Source organism: Drosophila albomicans, unplaced genomic scaffold (assembly GCF_009650485.2).
Source record: "Drosophila albomicans strain 15112-1751.03 unplaced genomic scaffold, ASM965048v2 utg000122l_pilon, whole genome shotgun sequence".
Lineage (NCBI taxonomy): Eukaryota > Metazoa > Arthropoda > Insecta > Diptera > Drosophilidae > Drosophila > Drosophila albomicans.
Genome location: NW_026263521.1, coordinates 16,450 through 44,439, shown reverse-complemented (window position 1 = coordinate 44,439; position 27,990 = coordinate 16,450). Strand labels below are relative to the sequence as shown.

The 27,990-nt window shown below is 34.2% G+C and overlaps 1 long non-coding RNA gene and 1 pseudogene across 1 annotated transcript; one reads left to right on the top strand and one right to left on the bottom strand.

Moving 5' to 3' along the window:
• Positions 1 to 130: 130 nt before the first annotated feature.
• Positions 131 to 27,990, top strand: LOC127566278 (trissin receptor-like; annotated as a pseudogene).
• On the bottom strand, positions 19,251 to 19,751 carry LOC127566280 (uncharacterized). Its single transcript, XR_007955526.1, has 3 exons — positions 19,540 to 19,751; positions 19,402 to 19,425; positions 19,251 to 19,345 (listed from the first exon to the last, which is right to left on the bottom strand). It is a non-coding gene; the product is annotated as an uncharacterized LOC127566280 (long non-coding RNA).

The following is a 27,990-nucleotide window of genomic DNA, read 5'->3' as shown; positions in this document are numbered from 1 at the left end:
CAAGCGAAATTTCCCACGAAATTACAATTTCAGCTGGAGAATTTTTTAATCTACTCTAAAAAGATAAAAACAAAATTAATGTGGAAAATTAAAAGGAATATATATATATATATAAATATATACACAAAATTCAAAAATAAAAAAAACGCAAACAATAAATATATTTAAAATCAGTCAACATCAATTAAATGTTTAGTATTAAATACGTACAAAAAAATAAATTGTTTAATAAACATTTAATTAAAATAAAAATTAATAAATAAAAAATTGCCAACATTACGTAAATATTACATTAATTTATGTGAATAAATAATGAAATGCCAAAAATGTCCGATTAAATGTTAATAATTATAACATAATTTGTATAATTAGTGATGCTCAAAATTGGGCAATATTGTTAAATGTTTGTAGCTCAATCGATTTTTAACGCTTCATTTGTATTTTAACAATGGAAATTGATGCCCTTGATATATATTTGCAAATAAATTTAGCGCATGTCAAATTGGAGATTTTTCGAAAATATACTATGTAATCGTCATAATTTTAAATCCACATTTGTTCAAGTAAATATTCAACATTTTTATTGCGTTTTATATACCGTTTATTATGCATCGCCCAAAAATATTTGCTTCCAATAAAGATTCCATGGGAAACTGCACAACAAATTGTAATAAATCATGCGATAAGTGACGGCAAATTGTAAAATAATTAGATATGATATATAATTAGAATACATATGTAAATGTTTCACATGATTATAAAATATATAATATTACTTAAATCAAAGCTGTTGTGAAAATCTATTTTGAATGTCAAATTATGAGTAAACCTAAAAATGCAAAGTATTAAAAAAAATACAAGTAGAAAACGCTGACAAAAATTTGAATTAACTAGCAAAGTTTTTAATCTTCAACCTACAAAGCACACACGAAAAGCACACTCGACAGTAATTAAAGAGTGTAGCTAAGACTTTCGGCACTTTCCAAAAAAAACACTCTTTGTGGTGAGTGAGTAGTGTAAAATTTAATACTCGACACAACTTCGGAGAAAAATACTTTAAAGTAGCAAACTATGCAGTACGCATAACTTCTTGCGTTGTCTTTTAAACATTGCATGTGATTCGAAAGATTGTGATACTGTGTGACAGGATTCCATTTTTCTTTGCTTTGGCCGTTTCTTAATACAGACGTGATAAACACGTGAGCTACAAATGTGAGAAAGCACTATTCAAAACATTGTTAAAAATACAAAAACAAACCAAACAAATAGTACGGACAGACAATCCATATACATACAGAACTTTGAAATAGCAGTCCAACACATAAAAAACTAAATAACGGATTTTAAGCATATTCCTTTTTGTTAGTTGATCCTTAGCACATTATTTTTGTAAAATGGAGCATAGAGAAAGGAAACAAGTTAAAACCCCGTGCGATTTGTTCAGTTTTTCAGAAATTTTGATATTTTTACATAGGGCTGCACTTTAGAATAACAGTTTTTTCTGTTCTTCCACGAAAAAAGCCGAAATTGTTTTTAATTTTATAAAAAGTGAGTTTAAGTTGGTTTATTATTTATCTACGACAATACACTATAACAATAAAAAAAAATTAAATTTTAGTGTGTAAGGGACCTCACTGGTCCAAGGTAGAAAGGAGGTCCTTTCTTGAGCTTAGGAAAGAGGAAAAATTGTATAAAAAATGTTTTACCAAAATGGTTTTCAATGACATAAATTATGAATCGAATCCCGAAAACAGTGGTCCGATACGAAAAACCACAGTTTTTAGAGGACGATGCATAGTGCTCTTCAGCTTTGTTAAACTAATACTTTTTCATCCTCTAGGGATATTAAAGCAGTGCTGAGTTGAGGAATCAGTGATGTGGCTATTGGCCAAAGACTGGTGGATATAATTTTGTATACCCGCAGTCCAGGAAAGATGCCATTGCTTGGTAAAAGACATATCAATGCCAGGTGGGAGTTTGGCAAGTTTTACTTGAACTGGTCATTAACCAAATGACGTGATATTATTTGGACAAATGAGTCTAAACTGATGTTATTTGGTAGAAAGGTTGACCACCAGACACCGAGAACAACCTAAACCATACCCTTAAGACGCTAACCATTGTGGCCTTAAAATCATGATGCTTGTTTCTCATACAGTGGTGTGGGATCTATAAATATGATCCATGGGATCATAGGCCAACAAGTTTACGAAAATATATTGAGAAACGTCATGCTGAAGTATTCTCAGGATGAAATGCCCTTCAATATGGACTTTTCACCAAAGCAATGATCCTAAACACACCGGCAAACTGGTGTTGTGGTGTGGTGGTTTGGCCAAGAAAAAATTAATGTAACGTCATGGCCAACACAGTTTCCAAATTTAAATCCGATTGGGAACTGAAGGGGCACTTCAAGCGTTATGTTGCCAAGAAATCCCCGACATCTTCACATCTCTGAAAAATTGCGCAGGAGTTATAGGGCCAGAATCCCTGCAATCGTTGCGAGGACTTGGTGGACTCCATCCCACGTAGGTGTGGCGCTCTAATAACCAATAAAGGCTACACAACAAATTATAAGGTCGAATTCAACTCGCAATGTAAAAGGATTTAGTTATTTATAAGATTTTTTGAAATTTATTAAATTTTTCTTTTGGCACAGCTATTTCAAAGTTGTTCATAAACCACCCAATTTCATTTGTTATTATCCATATTCGCTAAAATATTGAATTAGCCAAAGTGAAAAAAGTGTTTAATTATTAAAATTAAATACTCTATGCTGTTATAACTAAAATTTTATCTGGTAGTTGTGTTTATAACAGTATTTTTATACCCTCTACCCATAGGCTAGAAGGGTATTATAACTTTGTGTCGGCAGGAAATGTATGTAACAGGTAGAAGGAGGCATCTCCGATATATATATATATATATATTCTTGATCAGCATCAACAGCCGAGACGATCTAGCCGTATCCGTCTGTCCGCATGAACACCAAGATCTCCGAGACTATAAGAGATAGAGCTATAATTTTCGACAGCTTATGTTATGTTTGCACGCAGATCAAGTTTGTTTCAAATTTTTGCCACGCCCACTTCCGCCCCCGCAAAACAATAAAATCGAATAACAATTGAATTTTCAAGATACAGCTGCCAATTTTGGTATATACAATAATATCTATAGTGTTTATGATTTCTCCGATCAGATAAAAATTGTGGAAGTTATTAAAGAAATGGTACTTTTGTATGGGCAAAAACGCCTACTTACTAGGAGTTGCTTTGGCTGACAATCTGGTATATTGTGCCGTTAATGGTATATTTTGAATGTGATATTATATCGATATACCAAAAATATACCATTTTTGGTATATTTTGAAAAAATACCGCAATATTTTGCTTTTAATCAAAATGGGTAGCAGGTATCTCACAGTCGAGCACACTTGTTTAATTTTAAACGCACAGGTCACTAGCACTGCTATTTCAAAGTTCACAGCTGTACACATATCCCGTCGGGTATTGGTCAAGAATACATATAGATAAGTACTATATGGAATGGAGACGCATCTTCCTATTTCATATATTTTCTGTTGACACAAAGTTATACGTCGGTGATACTGATCTAAACATACCGTTTCGATGTCAGCCTGAATCTGTGCAGATCTCTGCGTACTGTTGATCCGGAAGCTTTCTTAAGGGTTGTCATCTACTTATAGGTCATGAGGTGTGTGATCGAGATTTAGTCGTCTCCGCCGCGGTCACTTTGTTTCGGTGACCTGCGATTTACTGTCTTGCTCTCATTGGCCATTTCCACAATTTTATTTTCCTAGTTTGGTGGAATCTTTCTCAGTTTATTGAAGTTAGAGAAATATCGCATTGTTGGCACAAAAGGTAGTCAATATGCGCTAAGTTCGTTTACTTTTAATAGCTAAATAATGTTTAACACCAAGTAGAAACTTAAAAAGATTGTTGAAAAATATAAATTAAGGCATTTAACACATTTTTCGAACTGTGGTGATGTTATCACCTTGAAGTCTGAATTTTCCTATTAGTAGCGGCCAATTGACCAATTTCAACGAAATTAAGACTTCTTCGGCACCCTTGTATAATTGAGTTTACATCAGATTTCAAATTTTAACACATTTTTAAGCAGTTACAACAAGAATTATCATTGGGTGCGGACTTCCCCAAATACATACATATACTTTATGGGGCCGGAGAAACTTGGGTATTATAATTTTATGCCAAAAGGACGCATCTCTGACCCATTGGTGAACAATAATAATTACAATCTTAATGAAAAATTTCATTCAGACAAAAAAGAAATAATTTTATATAACAAAAACCCGCTGCATCTATCAAGTTTCAATTGTTTTGTTTGGCAATTTCGTAAATTTTGTATTATATACTCTACTTATATCAAATGCATCTGCTTCAAAGATGCAGTTCTATGATGCAAGTGCTTACACCAAAACTGCATCACGGGAACAGCTCTTTAGAAGAAAACAAGTAAGAAAGTTACTGTCGAGAGTGCTCGACTGTGAGATACCCGCTACCCATTTTGAATAAAAGCAAAATATTGCGATTTTTGTTAAAAATATACCAAAATACAAATATGTATACTAAAAATATACCAAACGGTAACACATTCAAAATATATCATAGACGGCGCAATGTACCAGATTGTCGGCCAAATAAACTAGAACTCCTAGTAAGTAGGCGTTTTTGCCCATACAAAGGCATTTCTTAAATAACTTCCACAATTTTTATCTGATCGAAGCAATTTTCAGGATTCATAACTACTATTGCTATTATTATATACAGCAGCTCTAGCTTTAAAATTACGCTTGTTATTCGAACTTGATCTGCGTGCAAGTCTAACAAATGCAGTCGAAAATTATAACTCTATCTCTTATAGTCTCTGCGATCCAGTGTTTCATACGGATATACGGACAGACAGACGGACAAGGACATCGTCTCGGCTATTGATGCTGATAAAAAATATATATACTTTATAGGGTCGGAGATGACGGTATAGTGTAAAATTTAGGTATACATAAGTGTTTCTTAGCTATAACAATTTATATCCGATAAAACTAAAATAATAAATACTGTAGATATTATTGTATATATCAAAATTTGCGACTCTAACTTTAAAATACGTTTGTTTGTATGTTTATATTATTTGTGAGAGCAAAAGTGGGCGTGGTAAAAATTTGTAACAAACTTGATCTGCGTGCAAAAATAACAAGTCCTGTGGAAATTTAAAAATATAGGTTTATCTTCTACAGTCTCAGAGATCTGGTATTTTGTTGAGGCTCCCTCGTGGTCGCTGTGGTCTACATCCCATTGTGCAGAGAGCGGAGTGCTCGAAGTGGAGTTGCGTAATAATAGATAGTCGTTTTCCTCTGATCAAGAATATATGTACATATATGTATATGTATATACTTTTCATACATTTCCTGCAGATAAAAAGTTATAATACCCTTCTATATTTCAGTATTTTTTGGTATATTAACATAATTTGATATATTTATAGAATAATAGCGCACTATTAAGCTTTTATTGAAAATTAATAGCGGAGAGCTCACAATCGAACACATCCGACTGTAATTTTTTTTATTTGTTACTAATCGAAACACTAACACTGTAAAAATATATCATGTAAGCTATTACCAAACGAGAGCAAATCTTTGTGCTAAGCGAGGATATTTTTAAATCTTCTAAAACAAATCGTGCGAGATTTCAATGCTTTGAGTTTTTTGATGGAGTAATACATAATGCGTGATCCAAAGAAAAATGTTGACCATCTAGAAAAATGTCTTAAAATATAAATATGATCTTTATTTTCAGCCTAGTAGAGTTTTCTTTTATAAATTTAAAAATCGTAACTACAATAATAAAGCGATAATAATCTTAATACAGAAATAATATTTAGTTAGCAATTAAAGTTAGTCGCTTGCCTGTGAATGTTCATTTAAATTTGTGCTGAATTCAAATAAATACATTTTGAAAATTCGATAATGTCGTTTTTATCTTACAATGTTTCTTATTTTTAACAGATTTTCAAATAATTATCACGTAGACAAACAACCATTGGCGATGTCTTTTAGTTTTTGCATAAATTCAAGGAATATAATGCGGTGCTGCACTGAACCGTTCCTCATAAATAGTGGTTAACACAAATTAAATTAAACTTAATGAAATTTTATTTTTAATTTGGTTCCCTTCGTCACAATTTTTAAAACTCTGAGAAGCTGGGTCCAGTGAATTATGATATTATAAAAAAAATCGTTGCCCATCGTTTGAAATTGTTTAGCCATGAAACATTTTTTTTTGTCCATCCTTACTTTCCAAACAATACATTGTTTTCGTAATTTAAAAAATCTTGCCTAACAACCTTTTAATTAAAAAAAAAAATTATTTTTCGAAATTTTGAATTTTAAAATTTTTTCGTCACGAATGATTTAAAATCGATCGCAAAGCACTTCCAATCTTACTTCTAATCGAAGTTTTTAAGCAGATGCGGTTAGTGTGATCATGCTTACTGTTTGAAATATTATTAAATGTACTAGATACATGAACATGTTAAATGAACAAACGTTCTAGCGGTCGTTAATAAGTTGTATACATAAGAATAAAACCATTTGGTAAGTTTTAAATATGTAAGTATTTAAACATCATTTGGTATGATGATAGTCTTACCTATACAACTATGAATAAAAAGTAAGATGAGTTTGTTTGTAAAATTGAAAATCTCTATTTATTCTTCTAAATCAATTTCATCCCCTTTATGTAATTCCCTACCTAAAAAATACGCTTATACCAATGGTTTTAAATCCTTTTCCCGTATACCCATCAGCGCCTTTTTCAATTCAGATTTTATTTCCTTAATCGACTCGAAATGCGTTCGCCAAAGAGGTCTCTTGAGTTTTGGGAAGTCAGACGATGGAAAATATGGAGAATACGGTGGTTGCAGAACGATATGCGTCGGATTTTTTTGGCGAAAGGGTCACAAAGAACGAATGCAGAAATTGCGCGTTCTCGGTTTAAAACGAAATTGTCTTTCAAAATCGATTTTACAGATCCTTCTGATATTTCTAAGGTATTTTTATTGGTAGTCTTTTACAGTAAACCGACGATTTTTGAGCACTAATTAATTTACTTCATTAACGTGTTGGTCATCCGTTGACGTCGAACGTCGTCCGCAGCGCTCCAAGTCGCTTTTAACGACCATGTACCATATAGAAAGAAATTTTTTCTGCGACATGGTATGAATCCCCAAAGACCTTCTGCAACATTATCAACGTTTTGGAAGACGCAATTTCATTCCGCAAAGTTCAAACTTTTTTTAAAAGAGTTAAATGGTGTTTGTAAATCAAAATTACGGCTTCATTTTAATATTTAAATGTTTAAAATTTTAAATCTTCTTAAAACTTCCGTCAGTTACCTAGAAAGCGAATAAAAAAATGTAAATCGTATTTTTAAAAAACATAAGCATGTATTCTCGACTGGGAATCGAACTCGAACACAATAATATGTTCGGCTTGCAAATTATCATTAGACCCAATGCAGTTCTCGTGCGGGCGCCATTTAACTACAGTCATCTAAGATACGAGCAATTGCTGTCGACTTCATCTTCGAGACATTCGTCGCGTTAAAATAAAATTGACGTCTGTAAAACTTCACATGCATATACATATGTACATACCAATATAGGCGACCATGTAGATACATAGACGCATACATACAAACGAAAGCACAGCGCGACTGAACTAAATGTCTGACGTACACTGCACATTGGGATGAAAGGCCTTTATTTTGGCAAAAACCTAAAAAGCTCATGTTAATATATCAATAATGTTGCAATTATTTCAAGCTAAGAAATGTCCCTAGACATCGAAAATATTTAATTTGAATTTTATTGCGCAGCCCTCGTCTTGCACCAACTGTTTAAAGTCAGCTGTTGTTGCCACGTGGTGCGTGCAAGCTTGCTGACTAGTCAAGTTTCTTAATTTTGGCGTTGTCGTATTTTTAAACAGTTTGACTTATTAAAATACCTTAAATTGGAAAATGTTCTTCATGGTATGTAGAAAATATATGTATAAGTTTTTAATTATATTTGTTTTTGTGTTGTCATGTTTTTAATGAAATACGTAAGCAATAGTTTTGTTGGTTCTAACCTTAAAATATTTGTGTTTCGTGGAGCATATCTAGCAAGATACAACAGGTTTCAAATAACAACTTATGTGGTAGTATGAGTTATTATGTGTATATTCAGGTAGCATTTAATTAATTTGCGGGAATTTGCGGGGGGGTTAAATATTTCAATAGATACAAGCAAGGTTTCTCTTCGTCGGGGTGACTAACTAAAAATTTGGCTGGATTCAAATCGCAATGTCAAGGCCTCTTTTGACTAGGTAATTCCAAATGCTTTTCCAGAAAACGATTTAGAGGTGATTAAAAACAAAAAAAATTAAAAAATAAAAACTAAAAAAAAATAAAATAAAATAAAAAAATCCGAAATTCACAAATAGTATAAGCAGCAAATTCTCCAAGTTTCAACTTTCTAGCTTTAAAATTACGGTTATGGCCAAAATAAAGGCATTTCATCCCAATGTGCACTGCTTGCTGCGTTGGGGTTCTAATCGTTCTATCTGCTCGCAGTCAAACTTTCAGGAATCATAAAGACTATAGGTTTTATTGTAGGTATCAAAGTACTCGCCGTAAAATCAATTGTTAATAAATTTTTGTCGATTTGCGAGGCGAAAGTGGGCGTGGCAAAATTTTGAAACAAACTTGGCAAGCATAGCAAGTGATGCCGGTGAGTGCACCGGTTTTCAATTTTCATTTTAGTTTTAGGACCAAAACCGACTTTTTCGCTCTTAGGTGCTTTGGTTTTCACAAGTTTTTGGTCATCGTTTTTCTCTTTAAACGTTTCACTCCTTACTGCTGAAACAGCTGACAGAGTAGTCAAGCGAGTATGTGAGAGACAGATAGCTCTTTTTCCTGAACTTTTTCTACTGTAAATTAACTGAATAGCAAAAGGCAACAGTCTTTGAGTTTGTAATCTAAAAAGTTCGTCGCATTTGTATCTAATCAAGATATCAAGTTTCAGTCAATCAAGAATATACATATGTATGTATATACTTTATAGGAGATACCTCCTTCTACCTGTTACATTTCCTGCCGGCACAAAGTTCTAATATCCTCTTACCCTATGGGTAGTGGGTATAAAAAGCTAGTCACTACTTACTTAACAATAGCAATAAATGTTACAGATTCAAGATTCCTAATATTCATAAATTATCATAAGAACTAGGGGTGCCGAGTGCACCTAGTGATAACTTGGCCTAGTGTTTAGCTTGTTTGACTGTGAAGTGGGTGGAATGGGTGGGTTTACCGTGGTATGTCCAGAAAATGGGAACAAGTTAAGTTAAGTTGGACTCTTTTCGCCGTTTGCTACAGTAGCAGTCCATAAGGACTCTGTCCCTTTAGGAACTTTAAAAAGTGTTTTGTGATTCGATTCATAAAGTGAACATTGCAGCTTTATTTTTGTGGTTGTGTTTGCGTATTTCCTTTTGTGTATTCTTTCTTGCTTGCAGTGAGACGGAGTTCTCTCTCTCTCCCTCTCTCAATTCAGACAGAATTCCGTAATTGGCAATCTCTGCTCAGACTTCTAGCGCTCTTTCTTATATTTTTATGTAACAGTTAGAACGAGGCATCTCCGACCCTATAAAGTATATATATTCTTGATCAGCATCAATAACCGAGACGATCTAGCCATGTCCGTCTGTCCGTCTGTGTGTCTGTATGTCTATCTGTATGTGCGTATGAACACCTAGATCTCAGAGACTATAAGAGATAGAGCTATAATTTTCGTTTTTTTGTTCGACAGCATTTGTTATGTTTGCACGCAGATCAAGTTTGTTTCAAATTTTTGCCACACCCACTTCCGCCCCCGGCAAATCAAAAAATCGAATAACAATCGTAATTTTAAAGCTAGAGCATTTTGGTGTATACAATAAAAACTATAGTATTTATGGGTCCTGAAAATTTCATTGCGATCAGATAAAAAGATGTGGAAGTTATTAAAGAAATACTTTTGTATGGGCAAACGCCTACTTACTAGGCGTCTTAGTTGCTTTGGCTAACAATCTGGTGTATTGTGCCGTCTATGGTATATTTTGAATGCGGTACTATATCGATATACCAAATATACCATTTGGTATATTTTTTAGTATTTTTGCAGTATAATCGGTATATTTTGAGAAAAATACCGCAAAATATATTGCTTTTATTCAAAATGGGTAGCGGGTATCTCACAGTCGAGTACACTCGACTGTAGCTTTCTTACTTGTTCTTTAATTCAAAATGAGTAACGGGTATCTCACAGAAGATCACACTCGACTGTCGCTTCCTTAATTGTTATTTGATAAATATGTATATTAAAAATATAAGGTATCTATTATTTAAATTTTTTAGGCCCTTATTTATAGACATTTTTAACCCTCTAAGACTACTTTCCAAAGTAATAGAAACAAGTAAGAAAGTTATACTCGAGTGTGCTCGACTGTGAGAAACCCGCTACCCATTTTGAATAAAAGCAAAATATTTCAGTACTTTTTTCAAAATAGACCAAAAATACAAATATACTAAAAATATTCAAAACTTGTTATATCGATATAGTACCACATTCAAAATATACCATAGACTGCACAATATACCAGATTGTCCATTGGCCTAAGACCCCTAGTAAGTAGGCTTTTTTGCCCATACAAAAGTATTTGTTTAATAACTTTTGTCTGATCGCCATCAAATTTTCAGAAATCATAAATACTACAGGTATTATTGTATACACCCAAAATTCGCAGCTGTAGCTTGAAAATTGCGCTTTGCTATTCGATTTTTGATTTTATTGATTTGCGGGGGGCCGATGTGGGCGTGGCAAAATTTTGAAACAAACTTGATCTGCGTGCAAACATAACAAATGCTGTCGAAAAAAGATTATAGCTCTATCTCTTATAGTCTCTGAGATCTAGGTGTTCATACGGACAGACGGCCATGGCTATATCGTCTCGGCTGTTGATGCTGATCAAGAATATATATACTTTATAGGGTCGGAGATGCCTTCTTCTACCTGTTACATACATTTCATGTCGGCACAAAGTTATAATACCCTTCTACCCTATGGGTAGCGGGTATAAAAAGGTATTCAAATAATTTCTTTTTAAGTAAATGAATGCTTCTAAGCTCAAATATGTGCTTAGAAATTACATTGAATCTTCGGTTTACCTTTAAGGTGAGAGGAAAGGTAAGCGTGCCTTCAGGCACGCTTGGGGCTTTGAGTGAATAACATTTTTTCAAGTAATGAAAATTTTTTTTTATTTTTTCTTATGGTATTCCACTAAACAGTTTTTATTCTCTATGCAGCATAAATGTAGATTGCATTTCGTGCATATGCATTGCGTTTGTGAAGTTTTACAGTGCTTGCAACATCTTTTTCCACTGTTTCGATCCAACCAATGTGGGAAATGGTTCAGCTGGTCAAACCGCAAGTCCGATATTGGATGTTTTGATTTTTGACCATGTTTGAGCTTATGCTGATAAGGTCGATGAGAGAGTGGAGACTCCTTTGCCCGCTCTGTCTGCAAGGATGGGGAACTTATTGTTCGTCCTGACTGAGAGGATGGAGACTGGTTTGCCCATCGCGGTGAAGATGCACTTTTGGTGTAGATTGGACGACCCGGTAAGGTTTTGTTTTTATATGTCACCAGCCCTGCGGCTAGGGTTTCGCGAAAGTCTGGGAGTGCGAGTAATTTTTCATTGCTTTCGTTCTCGTTTTGGATACGTCTGTGTAAAATATAGGCGTTGGTGGCTGCCATATAAATTAAGTGATAAAAAAACTCGTGTTGCAGCATCCCGTGTTTTTGCTTTGATACGATAGCGACCCATTAGGCCGTCCATGAGATCTACGACGCCCACGTGAGCGTTATATACTCATGCACAATTTGGGGACAATCAATTGATATGTGTCGCTTAGCTTTTCTGTCAAAACGAGCAGCCTTTGCAGTTCCTTCACGAGGGTTTGTCCTTTGAAATTGCTTTACACCCACATAGGTGGACAAAAAGCGAACAGGTTTGCTGTCTTTCCAGAGTACATTGGTTGGTGTCGACACCATATGAGACCCAACGTACTCAGTCGAAAATATCGAATATCATTTGGTAGCTTGCAATTGGGGATACGGTTTCCTCGCACCGTGCCGAGGCTGTAAATATCTTTCGCTCTTAGATAAACCATCAAAGGCAAAGATGTATAAAAATTATCGAAGTAAATGATGTGAGTCTTAAATGTCTCAACGGTTTGTGTTAAGCGCACTACAATGTTGGCAGAAGCACCAAGATCTGGGTGACCAGGTAAGACCACATTATCACCTGCACCCCTGTAAATCTCAAAGCGGTATGCGTATCCAAATGAATCGCACAATACAAATAGTTTAATGCCCCACTTGTGCGGCTTATTTGGCATGTACTGACGCAAGTGGTGCTTCATTTTTGTGCTGCACATTTGCTCGTCAACACAAAGACGGGCATACTTTGGCACCGAGTTCACCCTTTTCGATCCGTTCGCGCTCGTCACGTAGCGAGAAGTACTTTTTGATTGCCTCAAATCTGCTTCGGGTCATGCAGGTTTGTATAGCGAGCGCATTTTGTCCCCAGTAGATCTTCAGATATGGGTAGCGATAAATAGACATGTACATCAAAATACCTATGTAGTGGTGCATCTCATCAGTGTTAATTTTGAACTTATTGTTGATATCATCCGTTAAAGCTGCGCACATGGTTTCGCCGACGATCATATTCATGATCTCCGCATTAAAGAAATAGCAAAAGAGCTCTAGTGGTGTTTTGAGCTCCTTTATTTCTGCTGGCAACGAAAAATCGCCTCGAAATGCTTTTTTGTTAATATGCAACTGCATTGATTTCTCACGCCACAGAATCTTACTCGAATCATATGTTATTGATTCAATACCTGTTTAAATAAAACTAATTATTCACTAAAATAACACATAGCAATTAAATTTGGCTTACCAGCTCCATTGAACCCACCAGAAGTTGGCGCACGCCGAAAATTTACTGATTGGTAAAGGTGATCGCGGCCTTCTTGCAGTTTTCTGGGAAGTCACAGCTTTCTGTGCATTGTTTTGGACATTTTCAACATTACTCTCAATAAATGACATAGCCTCAAGATCTTCTAATGCAGTATTAAGAGACTCCACTATATCAATGAAATAGAAACCATCACATAAATTGCAATCTATTGTGAACTATCAGCTGGCAACAAAAGTTGTCTTGGATCCCCATACGTGCCTCAAGGCACGTATCGCTATTTCGATGTCACAACGGATGTCTTTTATATATTTCGCACGAGACAAATTCCGTCATGACATTACCCATATTGTAAAGTTAGTTTTTAAAGACACTTTTCTGAGTTTTTTAATGCGGAGTCCTCAAATTGCAATAGAAAATTTTAATTGATTTTTGGACTTTGAAAGTGGCGTGAAGTGGATCTTTTTGTTTGTGGCGATTGGTCGCCGTCGCGAAGAGTTTATGTTTAGAATATGATCTTTATGTGAATGCAATAGGACCTTTTGGAAGATAGGGGAATAATTACGAGAATGTGTCAATACGAGAAATGAGTGTGGTAGTGGATATGTCACTATATATGTACGTACATATATACATAACATATTACATGTTACATATTAATATAACAGCTTTAGATACAACGCGTGGTACTAAAGACTGAACATAATTTAGCTTATTAAAGAAAAATATATATATTATAATTTTACATTTTTACCCTTGACCCACCCCTCTTAAATTCAATTAAAGATGGGAACGGAATAGTATATTGATATGTTTAAGCTTTGGTTTTTTATCGCAGTCGAGCAAACTTTACTCTAGTTTTACTTGTTTAACTATTACTTTAATTTGCTTACTTTATTAATTACTATAAATTATTATTATGAAGCCACCTGAAAATCCTTAACTTTTATTTTCTCTGGGTTGTTTTCGCAGCGGCAACGAGGTTTTAACATTATGTGCGTCCGGCTTATGCAATTGACGCCTGTAACATTATGGAAGAAGCAGTGTCGACAAAGGTGGCATAAAAGGCAGGAAACGGAAGCAACGCAAAGACGAGCAATTAAACAACTGCTTCATAGTGTGGGCACAAACATATCAGAAACTGAAGATGATGATGATATTAACGATAGCGACAGCGCTCGATATAATCACAGCAAAAGGAAAATCCACTTTTTACCTACACCCTTTTCTGAGTGGGAGCAACAAGAACCTGTTAAATATATAACCACCCTCACCCACACATTGCTCTTCTCTCTTCCTTGCTCACTGCTGATACTGCTGATCAACTTAGTGGATTCCTCTAAAGCAGCGGATGTTAATAACCTCACATTCAATATTAGCAGAACGGAACTCTTATTTCGCGTTAATCAGACAAGAAACGATACAAATGAACCAGCTACTACTGCATCGTCGTTGATCCAAAGGAACAACAACGAATTGGAGACTGCCGACGGCGATTACACGAGTGAATATATCTTTGATCGCACCGATATTCGGATTATATTCATCATACTTTATACCCTTGTATTTTGTTGTTGCTTTTTTGGTAAGTGAAAAGATAATGTTTACTAGAATTTTCTTCTTTTTTCAGAAGGTGACATCTTCGAAGTTATATTGATGATACATATAGTGATGATGAAACACGTTATTTCAGACTCTATACTAGTTAGAGCTATAATTTTTTTTCTGCAAGTTTTTAGATTGTTTTGGATTTTTGGCACGGCCACTTCCGTTCTTTCGAATTGAAAAACCTATTGCAAACGTAATTCAAAAGCTAGTAGTCTGTAGTCTATTTTACGGCACATACAATAATAACTGCAACATTTATGAGCCCTGAAATTTAGTTGCGATCATTACATTAAAAACCTTTATTCCTACACTCACTTTAGTGTTTAGTGTCGCGTGCAAGTGTGAGTACATTAAAGCCAATTAACCCAAGATTGTTGTTTATTTTTTTAATATTATTAAAATATTCTTTTACGAAACATAAAAACAAGAAACAACAAGAAAGTTAAACATCTCATTAAACTGAAAACTTAAATCTTGGAATTTTCTGTTTTTTTATGAAGCTACATATTTTTGAAACTGCAGATATGAAAGCTTTTAACCAACAACGTATGAAACATCACCTGTTTTTGCGCAATTAAAATTACAAACATGAAAACATTTTCAATAAATTTTGAAGACTCAATAGTAAACCTTACTGAAAATAGATAGTCGACATGTATAATAGATGAAAAGTTAAACAATAGATCGCAAAATAAATTTGTAAGTTGATCGAGTGAAGGCAATACAGAGTCCAAATCTCAATCCTTTTGAAAATTTTTGGTCGATAATAAAAAAACGATAAGATTTTTACGAATATAGTCGAAAGTATGCCAGATCGAATAATAAACCTAATTAGAAAAGAAAAATAAGGGTCTAAGATTTAAAAATTACATACTTTGCTTTTACAAATGCAAATTAGCACTCTTTTCAAATAACATAGTTTTTATTATTAAAGCAAAGGTTACACAGAAAAAAAAAACTAAGAAGGCAAAATATTAAAAAAAAAAAAAAAAAAAATAGATTGTGTGTTTGTTTAACACGACTACAAGGAACAATAATTTGCGACAACTCTACTTACTGAGCTAACAGCAACAACATTCAAATTTGGGTTATAATTTTAAAAGAAAGAACTACAAGAAACTACAAGCCTTTACTTCTTTTTTTTTTGTATGATCGAAATGGACTTAAATCCAGATTTGCAATCTTCTTTTTAATCTAGAATAAAACAATCTTTATTCATTTTAATCTTGAAATAAGATATTATTAATCCAATTCAGCATAAAAATCTAGATTTAAGATTGTTTCAACCTATTTCATTGTCGTTTTTAAAATCGAAAAAATCTTAAGTCAAACTTTTTTCAATCTAGATTTCAACCTTTTGTCTTTTGAGTAATATACATATATGTATATACAAGTTTTAGTTACGATGGCAATATTATATAGTAATATATCCACCTCCATAATAATTTCTCGTATGTGACACATACTCATAATTATTCCCCTATCTTCCAAATGTTTTCCCACAAATCATATTGTAAACATAAACACTTGTCGCGACGACGACCAATTGTCACAAACAAAAAGATCCTATTACATTGGCGATCATGCCACTTTCAAAAGTCCAAAGTCAATTAAAATTTTCCACTTACAACTGAGGACTCAGCATTAATGCACTAACACAAACACCAAACATCACACTAGCTTTAAGTCGCAGTAAGAAGTTTCATGTTAAAGCTCAGCATATTGTGAAGTTAGTTTTTAAGGACACTTTCCTCGCCTAACACGCGTAGCCCGCGAACTTATAAATAACAATAAAGTAGTCTACCAAGTAAATAAAAATAAATCGCTTGTTGTTCTATTTTTTTTACTGTTCGTGAACCGCGAACATTTAATTGGCGCAGTCGGTAGGATACGTCGTAATAGTAATTGAATCAACAAGCAGTCGTAAACCGCTAAAAGGACTCTAACATTGTCCTGGGTAAACGCGCATAAGTTGTGAACTATATAAAACGTATCCGCAAAAAACAACAACCAAAAACGCAAAAAACTGTTAAGCAAAAGAACATTGTGAACCCGTTATAATAAAACTCAAACAACCCGAACCACGTGTGTGTGAATTAACAACAACACCAACAATGGCAAATGAACTTTCGGAAGCACACCTAAACCAGTGCTTAAATCGAATTAAACATGTGCCAGCGTTTGACAATGGTGCAGAAAATTTGTCAGCCTTTATAAAGAGGATAGACTTTATCCTATCTTTATACACAACAAACGATGTACGTCAAAGTAGCGTAATCTTTGGAGCCATCGAACGACAGTTAGATGGAGAAGCATTGCGAACAGCCCAAGTAACGCAATCCAACAATTGGACATCACTAAGATCATCACTTATCGAGGAATTCAAAACACAGATGCCCTATGAAGAACTATTGCGAAGACTCTACAACACCAACTGGAACGGAAGTCTACGTAAGTTTGTCGAAGAACTCGAACGCAAATCTTACATAATCAGTAATAAGTTAGCATTAGATAATGATGCCAGTACTATAATATTATACAAAAATTCATTAAAAATAACTACCAAGAATGTAATAACTAGGAAACTGCCTGACAGAATATACATGACCTTAGCAAGGCATAATATCACTACAATAAGCAAGTTAAAAGCTATTGCTCAAGCAGAAGGGATTTATGAATCTTATGAGATTCAGAATCACCCTAAAAGCGAAAACAATAACCGCAGAAATCAAAATAGATCTTATGCAAACTATTCAAATAATTTTCATTCAGATGATACGTCCAATTCCAAAACACAAAACAACCATTCAAACCAAAACCAAAATAAACAAAACCTTCACCCAGAGTTTAATAAAAAATTAAAAGAAGCTCAAAACCAAAACCCTTATAATTATTTGAGGGACACCTCAACTGGCCGTGGGATTAACCCACCAGTGAAAAGACAAAGGGAAAGCCAAAGTGGCCAGTTCAAGATGGAACAAGGTGAACATTTTCATCAAAGTGCCTCAGAACAAAGTGCAGAGTAAACACACCATACATAAAAATTAAAATGAATGAAGTAAACCTAAAATGTATCATTGATACAGGTTCTTCAATAAATCTTATATAACAAAATATTTTCAGTTTTCCAACTTATAAAAACCCGATCAATGTTCAAACAATTAATGGCATTACTGAATTATCAGAAAATATACTTTTTGGTCCAAGTAGTCTTTGCCCTATAAAACAAAAATTTTACATTCAAAAATTCTCTGAAAACTATGATATGTTATTAGGAAGGGAGTACTTAAAAGCCAGTAACTCTCAAATTGATTATGAAAATGGAACAGTTACATTAGGAAACTATTAATTCACATTTAAAACAGTGAAAAAATTCTGAAGAAACTTATACAGAAAACTATGAAAATCCACCATCAACCGAAGATAGACCCTTCAACTTCGCAATCGAAGGTGAATTAAAAGAGTGTAATGAGTTCAGATTAGAACATCTTAACACAGAAGAAGTAGAAAAATTAAAAAAGGTTTTACATAAATTTCGCGATATTCAGTACCGGGAAAGTGACAATTTGACTTTCACTAGTACGATTAAGCATTCGATTTAAACAAAACACGAAGACCCAATATACAAAAAACCCTATAAATATTCACAGGCTTATGATCAAGAAGTCAATAAACAAATCAACAAAATGATAGAGCAGGGCATAATAAAAAAATCTAAAACCCTTACTGTTTACCCATCTGGATTGTTCCAAAGAAAATGGAGGCTTCAGGAAAACAAAAATTCCGGTTAGTCATTGACTACCGAAATCTTAATGAAATAACCATTGATGACAAATTCCCCATACCAAATATGGATGAGATCTTAGACAAGTTACGCAAATGCCAATACTTTACTACGATCGATCTTGCAAAGGGTTTCCATTAAATCCAAATGGATCCCGACTCAATTGCAAAAACCGCCTTTTCAACCAAGCATGGTCACTACGAATTTACTCGTATGCCCTTTGGGCTTAAAAATGCTCCAGCGACTTTCCAGCGATGCATGAATAATCTACTTGAAGATCTGATCTTTAAAGATTGTCTAGTTTACTTAGATGATATCATCATTTACTCCACTTCATTGGAGGAGCACATATCATCCATTTCGAAAGTCTTCTCAAAACTTCGGGAAGCAAATTTGAAATTACAATTGGACAAATGCGAATTCATGAAGAAGAAAACTGATTTCCTCGGGCATGTAATCACCACGCAAGGTATAAAACCAAATCCGAACAAGATTAAGGAAATTGTTGAATTCCCAATACCTAAGACACCAAAGGAAATGAAATCATTCCTAGGTCTATGCCGATTTTACCGCAAATTTATCCCCAATTTCGCAAATATTGTAAAACCCATGACAACTAAATTAAAGAAAAACGCCTCCATAAATATAAAAGATCCCACTTATGTATCTGCATCCGAAAAATTCAAAGTTTTAATAACGTCCGATCCGATACTAGTTTATCGAAATTTCGAGAAGCCATTCTCATTGACTACAGATGCTAGCAACTTCGCTATAGGCGCCGTTCTGTCACAGGAACACAAACCCATTTGCCATGCAAGTCGAACTTTAAACGAACACGAATCAAACTATTCAGCTATAGAGAAAGAATTATTAGCTATTGTGTGGGCAACTAAGTATTTCCGTTCTTACCTATTCGGTAGAAAATTCCAAATCCTAAGTGATCATATAAACCATTAGTTTGGCTCAGTAATATTAAAGAACCAAATATGAAATTGCAAAGATGGAAAATCCGATTAAATGAGTATGATTATCAAATCCAGTATTTACCAGGAAAAGAGAATAATGTGGCAGATGCACTTTCGCGTATAAAAATAGAAGAGAATTTCTTAGGAGATGATGCAGTTAGCACAGGAGCAACTACACATAGCGCTCAAGAAGATAGTCAACACCACATACCTATAACCGAAAGACCTTTAAATTATTTTAGCAGACAAATAGAATTTATAAAAAGTGATGATAACAAAGTCGAAACAACTCACTATTTTCATAAACTTAAAATTTCTTATAAGGAAATGACTAATCAACACGCCAAAGATATGATAAAGGAATATCTTCGCTCGAAAAAGAGTATTGTCTATTTTCACAATGAAATAGATTTTCCAATTTTTCAAAGAGCTTATTTAGAAATAATAAGTCCGAATAATATAACTAAAATAATGAAAACAATCTTGAAATTAATTGACTTACAAACATTCGCAGAGTTTAAAGAATTAATTTTAAAAACACATAAAAAGTTGTTACATCCAGGAATAGAAAAAACAATAAATTGGTTTAAGGAAAAATATTATTACCCTGATTATCAGAAACTAATACAAAACTTAATTAATGAGTGTGAAATTTGCAACATAGCTAAAACCGAACATAGAGATACAAAACTCACGTTCGAAATAACACCCGAAGTACTTAATGTTAGGGGCAAATATGTAATAGATTTTTAGATGATAGATAAGAAACAGTTTCTTTCTTGTTTAGATATTTATTCAAAATTCACAACATTAGTTGAAGTCCAAAGTAGAGATTGGCTAGAAGCTAAAAGAGCTTTACTAAAAGTTTTCAATGAAATGGGAAAGCCCATAGAAATAAAAGCAGACAAAAACTCAGCATTTATTAGTGCAGCTTTGCAGATTTGGTTACAAGAAGAAAACATAAAAATTAACATAACTACAAGTAAAACAGGAATATCAGATATAGAAAGGTTTCACAAAACTATAAATGAAAAGTTAAGAATAATAGGAAGCAACGATAATGTAGAAAATAAAATAACAAAGTTTGAAACAATATTATACATTTATAATCATAAAACAAAAAATAAAGCCACTAATGGAAACCCAGCGGATATTTTTATTTATGCAGGAACCCCTGAGTATAACTCACAAGAGAATAAAATAAATCAAATAAATAACCGCAAAAAAACAGGAATAATGTTGAAGTAGATACACGATTTAGACAAGCTCCATTGGTTAAATAAAAACAACAAATCCTTTCAAAACGACAGGTAACATAAAAAAGCTTGATGAAAAACATTTTGAAGAAACTAATAGAGGCAGAAAAGTTACACACTATAGATCGAAGTTCAAAAAGAAGAAAGTAATTAACAAAAGTAAATATGTTAAATGATGAAACATCCCTAAATTGCTGATGTTACTTATATTATCAATTATTTGCACAACCGTAAACACTCAACGAGTCGAAGTAAATCCAATTCAAAATGACCAAGGATTCATCCTATTTGAGTCAAGAACAATCAATTTACCAATATCTTTCGAACATCATTGTCTAACTATAAACGTAACACAAATAGAAAATTATTTTGATTTATTATTAACTCAAAGCCATATCCTTAACAAGTACCCCCAAATAAAATATTTAATGAATAAATTAGAAAAGCAAATGGCAGGTATCAGAATAACAAGTCGTACTAAACGAGGTTTATTCGATTTCATAGGATCATCACTTAAATTCCTTTTTGGCACGTTAGATGAAGAAGATAAGAAACAATTTGAAAACCAAATTAACATTATTGCCCATAATTCAATTCAGGCAAATAATCTTAATGATTTTATAAATACATTTAATCAAGGTATTAATATTATAAATAATCAAAGCAAAATTTTGGAAGAAGAAAAACAATTAAATTCATTAATTTTTAACATTGAACATTTTACCGAATATATAGAAGACATCGAACTAAGCCTACAATTAACTCGCTTAGGAATATTTAATCCAAAATTACTTAAACACGATCAAATAGATCACATTAATCACGAAAAAGTTGATGAATATTAAAAACTTCTGCTTGTTCAGTACACTTACAAATGAAAATTTTCATCATGTCCCATATTCCATTGAGTAATCTTGAAACCAAAACTTTCCAAGTAATCCCTTACCCAGATAAGAATGGACAAATCATCAATGAAAGTGTTGAAGGAAAATTTTATTTACACAATAACTTTGTTTCGAATTCAATCTCTAAAAAGATCATAAATGACCAATGCATAACTAATATAATAAAACATGAAACTCCAGTTTGCACCTTTAATAAATATCGTAAACAAGAATTTATACAAATAGTAGAAACAAACATCATAATAACCTGGAACTTAACCAGAACCAAATTAAATCAAAATTGTAACGATTTAGATATGTACATTGAAAAAGATAAAATAATAAAAATATTTAATTGTACTATTGAATAAAAAAATGTTTAAATTTAAAATAGAGCACAACAATTTACAACCATTATGTTTACAGAATACAATGTAACTAAAGTAGAACCACTATCACACATTGAGATAAAAGAAATGATTATGTATAATAATAGAGAAAACAACATTTATAAATATTCAATAATTATGATTGTATTAATATTAATCCTCATTGTTATATACCACTTAGTGAATAAGAAAATTAAAACACTATTCAACACAATAACACAAAAATTTGTAAGAAAACATGACACAAACATAAGTGCTAATGCTGAAACCGATAATATTGAAATTCCAGTCCTACTTATGTACCCTGAACTAAACGCTCGAGGACAAGCTAACCTCTATAGCTTGGGGGAGTAATATATCCACCTCCATAATAATTTCTCGTATGTGACACATACTCATAAATATTCCCCTATCTTCCAAATTTTTTCCCACAAATCATATTGTAAGCATAAACACTTGTCGCGACGACGACCAACAAAAAGATCCTATTACATTGGCGATCATGCCACTTTCAAAAGTCCAAAGTCAATTAAAATTTTCCACTTACAACTTGAGGACTCAGCATTAATGCACTAACACAAACACCAAACATCACACTAGCTTTAAGTCGCAGTAAGAAGTTTCATGTTAAAGCTCAGCATATTGTGAAGTTAGTTTTTAAAGACACTTTCGTCGCCTAAGACGCGTAGCCCGCGAACTTATAAATAACAATAAAGTAGTCTACCAAGTAAATAAAAATAAATCGCTTGTTGTTTTATTTTTTTTACTGTTCGTGAACCGCAAACATTTAATTATATATATATTTATTAGCTTTAGTAACAATAAATATATAATAGTAAATGTTTCAGAGTTAGTGTTTGTGCCCAAGTCTAAGCTTTAAGTTTATTGATTTGACTTTTTGGGATATCGGCATGGTCTATAACATATTTCTTATAAATCTGTTGGTGTTTGATATGTTATTAGGTCGACACTATATGGATGTGTCAGATAGTCGATTAGGTTTTAAGATAAGGAAATTATATTTTCAAAACATATTTTTGTCTGTTATATCTTGAATGAGGAAAGTGGAAATTTGGTTGCAAATTTGGCAATTTTGTCTGCAAATTCGTTTCCTGTTATGATTTTATGACCTGGAATCCAGGGTTCTTATAGATGTCGGGAAAAAAAAAGTATTATTACAGTTGCATTTAGTGTGGAGTGAGGATAAGAAATCAGAGCAAACAACATATTTGCCATGATTAAGCTTAATGGTTTAAATAAAATATTTTTTGATTGAATAACTCGGATGCCTTAGTAGTAAATTATGTAGTAATTGGGGTATAAAGTCGAGTGAAGCGTTTTGGAACCGTCTGTGTATATGAATGTATGCATTAATGTGAAAGAGAACTCCAAAGATTTTTAGTGTGGTTGTGGAAGGCTAGAGCACATTATTGCCCTAAGAAATACACAATCCCATCTCGATCTTTAATGATCATTCGATCGACGGTGACAATAGTTTGGCTTATTCATTTTTTAGCTATTATGAGCAGAGCTCTGCAGAGGTGAGTCTTCAGCTTTCAAAGATTAATGAATTGATTAGGGAATCATCACTGCGCCGTGATACTTTCAAACCGAAAACATACTGAAAGACCTTAATATTCAGCATGGCAACGGTGTAATAGACGAATACACAGAAAAATATCTTTGTAAGCTGTCTTAGCATCCTTATCATTTCGCGCGAGAACTCTAGACTGTGCAGCCGTTTCGGAGACAGTGAAAGAAAACTGTTAATTTCTGTTAATTATAAGACTTGCTCATATATCGTTTAATCCCAGCCAAAGAACAGATCCATAAAAAATTAAAGTAAAGCATTAATAAAATACTCTGGTGTAAAATAGGATGATGTAACAATGTTATAATATAGCTCTTGTTTACATTAAATAAAATGCAGCTGCCTTATTAAAATAGTACCCAAGTCGTGAATTAAAAGTAATATATGTTAGAATTGGTAACTTTTTATATTTGTTATATAGCGAGCTGGGTGATAGCTTGCTTATTAAAACCCAATTTTTCAAATTAAAGTCACTATCTCACAGGTATTTTAATAACACAACTAAGCTAGTAAGATTGGTAAAGTGTAAAAAAGTTACTTCTGACTGCGAATGCGAGCGAATATACAAAATTCTTTGATTTATGTTTTCGCACTGCGCACCACATAAGTCACCATTAGTGTTTATTTTTTTTTTTGTCAAAACGATTGTGCTTGATAGGTTTTTTAAACTGACCTTTGAAATTAATAAAGTAATGATAAAGAAAATTTCAAAAATTGTTGTTTTATTGTTTCGGTTAATTCAATTAATGTATTATATATTATGTATACCCTTATGTTAGAAGGGTATTATGACGTTGTGCCGGCAGGAAATTTATGTAACAGGTAGAAGGAGGCATCTCCGACCCTATAAAGTATATATACTTGATCTGAGCCGACAGCCGAGACGATCTAGCCATGTCCGTCTGTCCGTATGAACACCATGATCTCAGAGACTGTAAGAGATAGGGATATAAATTTTTCGTCATCGTGTTATGTTATGTCTGCACGCAGACCAAGTTTTTTTTTTGACACTATTTCAACTATTATCAGTCGTCGCTTGCAGACGTGTATTTATTGTGCTCCGGGAAAAAATATTCAATAAAATCACAAAAGTGCAGTGACTGGTTCAATAAATCTACAATAACGCGAAAAGACGCTCTCTGCGATGAAATCGATAATGTTTATATTGAATGATTGATTAATTAATTAATCACTGCCCGCACCCAAAATAAAACGTTGAAAGTCTCCAGATCAAACCCTGAAGTCTTCTTCTCGACTGCAGCCAGATCCTCACTAGAACCTATTAACTCTGTCAAAAGTGTGACATACGCGCGCTTTAAAATCAGGACCGGCTACCCCTGCCTCAAAAAGTTTATTTGTGCAATCAGCATACCAGCTTCAATCATTGGAGCAGCCAAAAAGCAACTGCGAAGCTATGATATTCAGCCTACAAAAAACCTTACGGAATTTATGTCATTTATGCGCACAACTATGCAAGATTTAATGCGAAACCAAAATCTATTGATTCAAATGGTGGTTTCACAACAATTCAAATAATGACTTCCTACAGATATCTACATGGAACGCTAACGGCGTTTTGAAGCATAAACTTGAGTTAGCTCAATTCCTACTCGACAATCAAATCGTTTCCTAAGAACTGCCTACAGGACACATCTATAAATATAAAATTAAATACTGGCAACCAACTTACACTAGCCGCCATATATCACTATAGCTGAAGATGAGTTTATGCAGTTTTTCAACTCACTAGGAGACCAAGCCCACACACTGGGGATCTCGTCTCGTGACTCCAAAAGGAAATCAGCTCTATAATGCAATTATCAACGTCAAGGACAAGCTCGACTATGTTTCTTTTGGCACACCAACATACTGGCCCGCCGACCCAAAGAAACTACCCAATTTAATAGACTTTGCGATTACCAAAAACATTGCAAAAAATCTGATAAGCGCCGAATGCCTTTCGGATCTTTCATCTGATCACTCGCCTATTCTGTTTATTTTATTCTCCGTCATCCAGGAAAATTGGAACAATCACTATTAATTAATTGGGTTAAGTACAGAAAGTATATTAGCTCACACATTGAGCTAAGCTAAGACAGCTTTGTTAATTCACTGGAGTCTGTACTTGTCTCTGCAGCTCGAGCTTCAACACCTCAAACTATAAATACACAACGCAATCAAAAGAAGACAAATCTACAAATCGAGCAGCTCGTCCTCGAAAAGAGACGCTTACGTCGAAAGTGGCAACTCCACAGATCGCCATCTGCTAAGCAAAGTTAAAGACATGCCTCATGAGAACTTACTAAAGCTCTACAGTACGAAGAAGCATATGTCCACCGCCACTACATAGAGCAATTGTGTACTTCTCGTACAAAACACTCACTATAGACAGCTGACCCACCGAAAGAAATCCCACAGGTGGCTGGGCGCGCAGCGTTGCAGACAGAGCCAGCACGTTTGCCAACCACCTTAAAAATGTCTTCCAACCAAATCCTGCCACGAGTGCGTTTACTTTGCCGACTTTCCCATATGAGTTTCAGCTTCAACATGAGCCAATTGAATTACGCCCAAATGAAATCGTTAGCATCATCAAAAATCAACTGAATCCGAAAAATCTCCGGGCTACGACCACATAACTCCCAAAATGATCATCGAGCTCCCAGTCAGATGGAAAAGTCAATTATAATAGTGATAGCAAAGCCGGAAAAGACCACACAATCCCCACGTAGTATAGACCTATAAGCCTACTTTCGTGCTTATCTTAACTCTTTTAAAAATGCGTTTTGACTCGGATAAACACATACCTAAGACTCCAGAAAGGAATTCCGTCACACCAATTTGGGCTTCGTGAAAAGCACGGAACAATTGAGCAGGTAAACGGATAAAATCAGAAATACGCAAACGCGTTCGAAGAACGAGAGTACTGTACTGTCATATTTGTAGATGTATCTCAAGCATTAGATAGAGTCTGGCAATAAGGCCTAATTTACAAGATCAAGACAATGCTCCCCAACAACACCCACAAGCTTTTACGACAGAAAATTTTGATGTGAGATGCAACACTGCTATATCTGAAGATTTCCCTGTTGGAGCTGGAGTTCCCCAAGGTAGCGTGCTACACAGCAGATATCTACACAGCAGATATCCCGACAAGCACACGAATAACAACATCTACGTTTGCTAATGATACAGCTATTCTCAGCCGCTCAAAATGCCCGAGGCAAGTAACTGCACAGCTAGCTCTTCACATGGTCGATGTTGAAAAATGGCTGTCAGATTGGAGAATTAAAGTGAACGAGAAAAAAATGCAAACACGTTACATTTACCTTGAACAGGCAAAACTGGCCGCCGCTAACGTTAAACAACACTCTACTCCCGCAAGCAAACGAAGTGACATATCTAGGAGTACACCTCGACAGAAGACTCACATGGCGCCGGCACATTGAAGCCAAAAGAACACACCTAAAGCTAAAAGCCAGCAGCCTTCATTGGCTTATCAACGCTCGGTCTCCCCTTAGCCTTGAATATAAGGTCCTGCTGTATAACTCGATACTAAAACCTATATGGATGTACGGCTACCAGTTATGGGGAAATGCCAGCAATAGTAATATTCACATAGTCCAGCGAATTCAGTCGAAGATCTTGAGAACCATCACCGGGGCACCGTGTTACGTTCGCAACGAAAACATACATAGCGACTTAAACAGTCAAAGAAGTGATCGCAGAACAGAAGGAAAAGTACTTTACCAAGCTATTGTTGCATCCTAACCACCACGCGCGAGGTCTAACAAGGTTGAGCAACCAATCACGTCTTCGACGCAATGACTTACCCACCCAGCGACCGACTTAAGGGACGCGCAGCCAGAATGCAGTCTTAGAACACTGTTAGTTAAATTTAAATGTTAAGATTCGTGAACTTATTGGTAGCCTCAAAATTAAGAAGAAGCAAGAGTTTCTTCTAATGATTTCCTGGATATTTGGTTGCGATCAGATACTATAGTAGTAGTATACAGTATACCCAATATACTATTCGGTTATTTTTAGTATTCAGTATTTATATTTTGAGAATAATACCGCAATATTTTTGTTTATTCAAAATGGGTGGCGGGTATCTCATAGTCGAGAGCACTAGCTTCCTAATTTCTTTATAATGATTATCGAACGTGCTTAACGTGAGAACTTAAGCATTCTGTATTTTTTTTGTCGAACCTATGTTCAAGCATTTTCGAATCTATTGCTAATGATGTAAACTTTTATTTTCAGGCAATTTACTTGTAATATTGGTAGTAACGCTTTCCCGTCGCCTGCGATCTATAACAAACTTTTTTCCTGGCTAACTTGGCATTCGCCGATTTTTGCGTAGGTCTCTTTTGCGTTATGCAAAATCTGTCAATCTATCTTATAGACAGGTGA